Source organism: Tursiops truncatus, chromosome 14 (assembly GCF_011762595.2).
Source record: "Tursiops truncatus isolate mTurTru1 chromosome 14, mTurTru1.mat.Y, whole genome shotgun sequence".
NCBI lineage: Eukaryota > Metazoa > Chordata > Mammalia > Artiodactyla > Delphinidae > Tursiops > Tursiops truncatus.
The window spans coordinates 1,922,957-1,931,113 of NC_047047.1; the positions used below are offsets into that span (position 1 = coordinate 1,922,957).

At 48.4% G+C, this 8,157-nt stretch overlaps 1 long non-coding RNA gene across 1 annotated transcript; it reads left to right on the top strand.

The window, feature by feature from the left end:
- Positions 1-2,169: 2,169 nt before the first annotated feature.
- On the top strand, positions 2,170-5,219 carry LOC141276377 (uncharacterized). The gene is made up of 2 exons (XR_012325869.1): positions 2,170-2,821; positions 4,829-5,219. It is a non-coding gene; the product is annotated as an uncharacterized lncRNA (long non-coding RNA).
- Positions 5,220-8,157: the final 2,938 nt, after the last annotated feature.

The window sequence follows — 8,157 nt, forward strand, 5'->3', positions numbered from 1 at the left end:
GCAGCGCCCGCCGCGCGCCCTTCCTCCTCCGCCTCCTCCGCTCCGCCCCGTGACGCCGCCGGGGCCGCCCAGGCCCGCGCGCCCGCCGCCCGGGACCCACCTGGGCGCGCACGGCGGCCGGGCTCGGGCGGCGCTGGGACCGGCGCGGGGTTCGCGGCTCGCGGCTCGGCCGGGGGCGCAGCCCGGCCCGGGGGACCCTGCGCGGAGCCGAGCGGGGCGCGGAGGGGAGGGGAGGGGAGGCCCCGCTCCGACCCTGCGCGCTGGCGGAGCGAATAGGAGGACGGGAGAGGCGAGCGAGGCAGCAACTTCGGTATCGAAGGACCGGCGGGTGGTCTTTCCATCGTCTTTTTGTTTGATTTTCTTATCGGGACGCCCTGGGGCTCGGCCACCGCCCCCCTCCCGGAAGCCTTCGCCTGGCACCCTCGGCGAGGCAGGCCTGCGGTCCATCAGAAAAGTGACTTACAGAAAAATGTCACTTCCTCTCTGTAACTGCTTCTGGGCATTTTTATTTATTTGCCTTGTATCTATTTACTTTCCCAACCAGACACTTTTTGACTCTCTGTTATCGTCGGAAGCACTTCTTAAAAGCAGGGGAGGAAACCCAAAGTGTGTGCCTGAGTTCCCTCGTGTCCAGCTCGAGCCCGCCCACCGGGCAGAATCCTGGAAGGAGCTGTAGGAATGTGGGCCCCGGAAGGAGTTGTCACTGGTAGTGGGACCCTCCCGTCACCTGGCCACATGCTTACCTGTAACCCCAGAGGAGGGGGAAAGACGCAAGGTTCCTTAAACAGGCACAGGTATCCAGATGTCTGTCATCAATCCCCTCCCCATATGGCTTCCCAAAAGGAAATCCTAGTATTCAAATAATTCTGATTTCCTGGTGGAATAGCCCCGATCCATGTTAATGAGTTTCCTTCTTAGGCTCCTGGTTTCTCATTATATTAAAGCAATAATAGTTTACCCAAGGTGACAAGGCGTTGTCACTGAACGAACGGCTCATCCCCTTCCTTGTTCCCCAACAGAAGTACCCAAGGAGGGTCCTTGGAGCCCGTATAACTTTGAAGTCGCAGTTGAGTGGTTGACTCTCTGCTTCTTCAACTCCGGAACAAGTGTTTCTGAACCTATCTAAAATCTATCAAATGGGGAGATAATATTTACCTCGCTCCCCTGTAAGTCCCCGGCATGCTTCCTGGCAGTAGGAAGCAGTCAGTGGTCAGTGGCTGGAGGGGATACAGTGCACTGAGCCAGGATGGGTCCAAAGTCAGGGAGTTGGACAGCCATCTGCTCCATGGTGTTGAGAAAGAAGCTTCCTCAGTCTATTGTTTTGTGAAAACCTTGTCTTCCTAATAAGGAAAGCAGAATTATAGTAAGTGGTCTGGCCCAATTTTAAATTAGTTTACTCAAAATGGGTATAACAACATTGACCCAATTTTTTACTGCTTGTCTGTTTTGTAACCTTCGCTGAATCAGGAGTTGAAGTCCTCATCCTTCTCTGATTCTTTTTTTTTTTTTTTTTTTTTTGTGGTACGCGGGCCTCTCACTGCTGTGGCCTCTCCCGTTGCGGAGCACAGGCTCCGGACGCGCAGGCTCAGCGGCCGTGGCTCACGGGCCCAGCCGCTCCGCGGCATGTGGGATCTTCCCGGACCGGGGCACGAACCTGCGTCCCCTGCATCGGCAGGCGGACTCTCAACCACTGCGCCACCAGGGAAGCCCCTTCTCTGATTCTTTGTAAAGTCACCAAGGACATTATCTAAAACCCAATGTCTCTTTCTCGGTCTTTATCCCATGCAGTTTTCCGAAGCACGTGGCATTTGTGCTATTTCCTGAAATGCGGTTGTCTGTTCGATTATGTAACACAGCTACCTTTCTGACCTGCCCACGTCTATCCTTGTCGGATATGCTGTCCTCCCAAACTCTAAAAGTCATATTCCCAAAGCACACTTTGGCCCTTTGTTTTTCTTCTGATACGTGCCTTTTTTTTAAAGAGAGTTGGTCATGTTTTGTACGTTTCCAGCCTGACGTTTAGTGATTAACTCCCAGATCGGCAGGCTTAGACAGCTTCCTGCTCATCTGCAGCCCCTCTGGGCAGCTCCTCAGCTTTTCAACATCACCAGGTTCAGAAGGAAACTTATCTCCTTCCCGAGGGAGCTCCTCCTCCAGTGACCTCAGGCTTAGCCAAGAGGCCACCAGGCATCTCAGCTCCTGGGAGAAAGTCATTGCAATTCGACTTCTTCCTTCCTTCTCTCCAGCCTTGGCCTTGGCAGGAAGCAGAGTGGCCTCCTCAGCCTTTCTACTCCCAGACACCCCGTGAGAACAAATGGCCTGGAATGGGCCAATAAACCCCTCCCACTCAGGACTGAAACTGGAGAGGGTACCAAAGGCCAGGGAGGAAGAGATGGAGTTTGCTTTTGCCGGAAGGATCCCAGAACTTCCCTACAAAGGCCATGAACCCTCCTGGTCTCCCCCCTCTCCCAGCTCCTCCAGCCCCGCCCTCTGCGAACTACCTGATATCCTTCAGTAAGTCCCTGTTCTGCTTAAGATAGCCAGAGGTACTCTCCCTTCTTGCAACCAAAACCCCCAAATGATGCAAACACTAGGATTTTGAAAGCTGGAAACAGATGGGGAGGGAGCTTAGAACCCTGAGGACAGAGAGGGGGAAAGTGGGAGGACTCCAGGAGGACAGAAGATACTCCATTTAGAAGGAGCAAAGGATGCCTGCAGAGGATCCTGAGGAGATAAGACCAGGAGATACAGGAATTAAGTGTGGACATCATCATGGTGGCGGGATGACTCATTTGGTGACTGTACCAAAGAACGCCGAAAGGTAAGAAAAAAAGAGCGGTCAGACGTTTGCGACACTTACAAAAATAAAAGATAAAAATGTAAAAATAAATTTAAAAAAAGAAGTCTGCAACACTTAGAAAGGTAATAACTCAAACTGGGGTGGAGTGACTAGACGGAGGAGGGATAAACTGGGAGATTGGGATTAACATATACACACCACTATATATAAAATAGATAACCGACAAGGACCTACTGTAGTGCACAGGACACTCTACTCACTATTCTGTAATGACCTATATGGGAAAAGAATCTGAAAAGGAATGGATATAGGTATTTGTATGACTGTATCACTTTGCTGTACACCTGAAACTAACACAACGCTGTAAATCAACTATACTCCAATATAAAATAAAAATTAAAAAAAAAAGTTTGCGACACTTAGAATGGTAATAACTCAAACTGGGGTGGAGTGAACCAGTCTAGGACAAGTTGAGGGGAAAAGCCCAAAAGGAATGGGCATTCCTGGATGTGGGGGCGGAGGAGAACGGGCCTCCAGTGTCACCTACAGGTTTGGATATGGGTAGCGGCAAAGAAGATGGTGCCCATATCAGAAATAGAAAAGTTGGGTAAATTGGTTTGTGAGAGATAAACAGTTCTGTTTTTGTACGTTCAGTTCCATTGAATGAATCTTTATTGCTGACGTACTACACAGAGAGCGCTCTACAGGGAGCCAGAAATGAGCACGGTTCCTGCCCTCAAGTGACTTTTTGCTAGAAAACTAGTCATTAGTGCTGTACGCATTCCACTGAGGTAATGAGCTTTATTGCTCTTTGTGTCATCCTCTCAGCTCGGATGTAAACAGCCTGAGGGCAGGACCATGTCTGATTTTCCTCTGTGACTCCAGCGCCTTTTCCTGTGTCCCCGGGACACAGCAGACACTTAATACATCTTTAATGATGGACGGAAACGCCAAACCTTTATGAGTTTGCCAAAGAGAACAGAGGACTGTTAGCAAGGAGGCCTTTATGAACTCACTCTAAGAATTTCAAAACAAATGCTGGTGGACTTGCAGATTTCAGCGTTTCATCTTATCCACATTCTGTCTACAGGGAGAAGGGAGAGAAAGATGGCAGGATAATTTCTTACCAAAACTCCAAAGTACCTCCCCATTACCTCTTCATCCATCTTTCAGGGACTGACAGGATTTTGCTGTTTTAAAGCCACACATACAAAGAGTAAAGTTCATACAAACCAAAAAAAGTAACATACTGCCCATGTCTGATCAATACAATTCTCCTGCTTCTAGCTCTGAATAACGATCTGGATTTCAGGAAACAGCTATGCGTTACCTAATTGTTTAAAGAAAAACAGATGAGGTAACACCATAAAGTCAAGTGCTATTTAGCATAAAAGGAAAATGGGAGGAAAGTTAGCATGCTATGCAATCTTTAGTATGTGTTTTGTCAAAGAATACTTCCTGTGGTTATAGATACACATGTCAGAACTTTAAAACTTGAAGCCTGCTTGCTCTGAAATAGAAACATGATCAAACTTTAAATTGTTTTTGATTATTAGCAGCAGGATGAAATTGGAGTTAATTTTAGATAGGAAAAGTCTTAAGAGGAGCTCCATAACTTTAGAAAAGCTAAGAGGATCTTACTCACGTTTCCATTTTGAAATCTGCCTTTAGGTGAACATCACGTATGAAACATTTCTGTGAGATACAATAAACCCTCAGGTAATCAGGCTGCCTCAGGAATGGGCTATTCTGCTAAATTAAATTTTCATTTGGGGTAAGGATTAACCAGAAAGCCCCTTTAGCTGGAACATAAGTTGAAATCTTAAAAATATATATTGCAAATTGCTATCTCACCTTAAAAAATGTAGTATAGTAAGTGAAATGAACCTTTTTGATGTTGGGGTGCCCATAATGCCTCAGAGTCACCATTCTGAACACAGATCCTCATTTTATGGTGCTAAGTGTGTATAAGATTGGGTGGAGTGTGCACCAAGTCAAGGCCGTGCGCTAAAATTGCTTTTTAAAAAGTTAATAGGACTTCCCTGGTGGCGCAGTGGTTGAGAATCCACCTGCCAATGCCGGGGAAATGGGTTCGAGCCCTGGTCCGGGAAGATCCCACATGCCGCAGAGCAGCTAAGCCCACGTACCACAACTACTGAGCCTGCGCTCTAGAGCCCGTGAGCCACAACTACTGAGCCCGCGTGCCACAACTACTGAAGCCCGCGCGCCTAGAGCCTGTGCTCCGCAACAAGAGAAGCCACCGCAATGAGAAGCCGGCGCACCAGAGTGAAGAGTAGCCCCCACTCACCACAGCTAGAGAAAGCCCACGCACAGCAACGAAGACACAACGCAGCCAAAAAACAATTTTTTTAATAAATAAATAAATAAAACGTTAATAAAGCATATTTGTTTTCCTGAATTTACTACTTGTTTTTTCCCTGAAAGTGGAGTACTGAGCAGGAAGACGTACAGTTAGTGAAGGTTCCCGTTATGTAAAAGTCTAGTTATTCAATGTCTTACAGGCATATTTTAAAAGGGAAGATTTCTAGAATATAAAGCAATTCTCAAGTAGAGGACTGGTGGATAGAATGTTGCTTTCATTAATCACGCTCTTCGCTAAAGCACAAGTTAATGCAAAAGTACGTTCTACAAACACCGTGATCTGATACCTTTTTCCCTTCACTGTTTGTGGTGTGCTTCTCGGAACAGCTCTCTCTAGTCAGTGGATTTGGTGGGAAATTTTAAACTGGAAACTGGCTGTGTGTGAGGAATAATCCTGAGCGGTTTACACCTGGTGGTCTGGGACACCCTCCCTTCCAAACAGTGTCTTCCACTCATTAGTCAGTAAACCCTCTCCCTCCTTGGAATCCCTCTCACTCCCCACACTTCTCCTGGGAGACCTCGATTTAGTCATTTACATCTAAGTGATGCTGAAAGACCACAAGCTGACTGAAAGCAGGAGTGATTTCTTTGAATTCTCCAGAGTACCTCATACCAAGCTGGGAGTTAATAATGGTTTTTTGAAGGGATGCTGTGGGATTAAATTAAACTTTTGGACATAGTGTTTTTTAAATGCAATATATGTTCGGCTATTTATATTGTAAGTTATTATTAATGCTATAGTTACTCGTTCACGGTGCTCTTACCGCTTGCCAAGCGCTTTGTCTGAGCCTCACAGCTCCCCGAGGGAAGCCCCGTGATCCCCATTCTAGAGATGAGGCTTGAAAACCTTCAAAACCGGGCTTCCCTCGTGGCGCAGTGGTTGAGAGTCCGCCTGCCGATGCAGGGGGCGCGGGTTCGTGCCCCGGTCCGGGAAGATCCCACATGCCGCGGAGCGGCTGGGCCCGTGAGCCATGGCCGCTGAGCCTGCGCGTCCGGAGCCTGTGCTCTGCAACGGGAGAGGCCACAACAGTGAGAGGCCCGCGTACCGCAAAAAAAAAAAAAAGAAAAAAAAAGTCTTCAAGACCTATGTCAAGGAGCTTATGGCCTATGTTTTCTTCTAGGAGTTTTATGGTTTCAGGTCTTACATCCAAGTCTTCTGTCCTTGGCTTGCGGATAACCACTTTTCCGCTGTGTCCTCACCCGGTCTTTTCTCTGTGTGCGTCCCTGTTGTGTCTTCCTCTTCTATTAAGAACACCAGTCATGTAGGATTAGGACTCCACTCTCACAACCTCATTTAACCCTAATTATCACTTTAAAGACCCTATCTCCAAATACAGGCACATTGGGGCTTAGGATGTCAACATATAAATTGAGGGGGCGTGCAATTTAGTCTAGAACACCTACCAAATAAATCACTTGCACTCAAATCATTATCTGAGGATGTGACCCCAAATTAAAACAGCCATATACCAACTTGCCTTAGACCTTGAATAAAGCTGTTATAAAGGACACACACACACACACCTGGTTTGACAAAGCGGGGGTTCTTGACATCAGAGAACGCACTGACCGTCACAAGCAGTTTCCTGGCAGGCTTGGATTGCATAATCCGAGCATAAAAGTTGGGGTGGGTGGTTCTCCTTAAAAGATGAGCCTCTGGATTCACAGGATTTTGCCTTTTCTGCACTAGTTACTTCCCATTTACCATCGTTCTGCACAAAGGCAGGTTGGACGCGCAGCTACCCTGATGGGTGAGAGGAGACTCAGGAGACAGATTTCCCAGGGGAGTTCCATCTCAGGAAGGTGTCATGTGATGTGTTTTCTGGGCACAGGAACACACGTCTAAAGCAGTCCCATGGGAGACCTTTCAGGGTCCTCCTGACATGATCCCCTTTGAGACCAAGGCCTACCTTCAGCTGAGAGTCACTGCGGTGGGTCCCTGACCAGTGTGCTCTCCCCACCTGCGGTCTGAGCAAACCTCACCTCGTGCACTTACGTGCATTAACTGCTATTTTTCAAGTCCATGCAGATGCCATGGTGAGGAATAAAACACAAATTCGTTTTGTGATATTACCGAATTCACTGTAGCTTTTAGTCCTGTGGCCGTCTAATCGAAGGATATTTAAACTACTATCACTAACACAAGAAGATATCTGAAAGAACATGTGTTTATGTAAAAAGGGATCCTCCTGTTCAAAATTTTGGAGTCACTGTTCTAATCTGTAACAGAGAGACATTTCTGACTCAGCCGGACCTCCGTGGACAGGGTCTAAGGACAGAGTCTGTAATCTGCTTCCTGTCCAGAGCCCCTCATCCCCTGAATAGTTTCCTCCTGGATTGCCAGGCCCACGATCCTTTGCTCTAGCCATCCTCGTCCTCTGCTTCCTGTCTCTTGCTCTCTTCTGCTCCCTATATTTTTAATTCTCTTCAGGTAGGCCTTCCCTCCTCACCTGGATCAGTGCTTTCTATCTTCTTCAATCCCTTCTTTGAATCACCATCTACAAGTATCCCTGTCAGGTTTGAAGAGCTCGCCCAAATGCAGAGCTGGAGAATTAGACTAGAGAAGGTGCACTCGGGTTTGTATCCGTCCTTGAAGGTCGGCTGCACCCAGTGTAGCAGACACAGCTGGTGTCCAGCCACGTCCCTGGAACCCACCTTCTCCCTGCCCGTGGGCCCGGCTTCCGCCGCCAGGGACACAGTGCTGCAGGCTCTCTCTGGCTCCGTGTCTGTTCCCTTCAAGCGCAGGGCAGAGGTGTGAGGGCAGGAACACCTCCCAGAGTCCTCCCAGCCAGTGACTGTTGAGGACTGCTTGGCAAACATGCCAGCTCCCTCCTCCCTCGGGTGGGATCGCTGGGGTGCGCGCCCCACTGGCTAGCAGAGTTCCCCGTGCGATGACCGTCCAGGTGTCTGCAGGAGTAACTTGCTTCGTAAAAAACCTTATGTCACCCTCCTTCCTTCTCCTGCTCCCCCCAGTG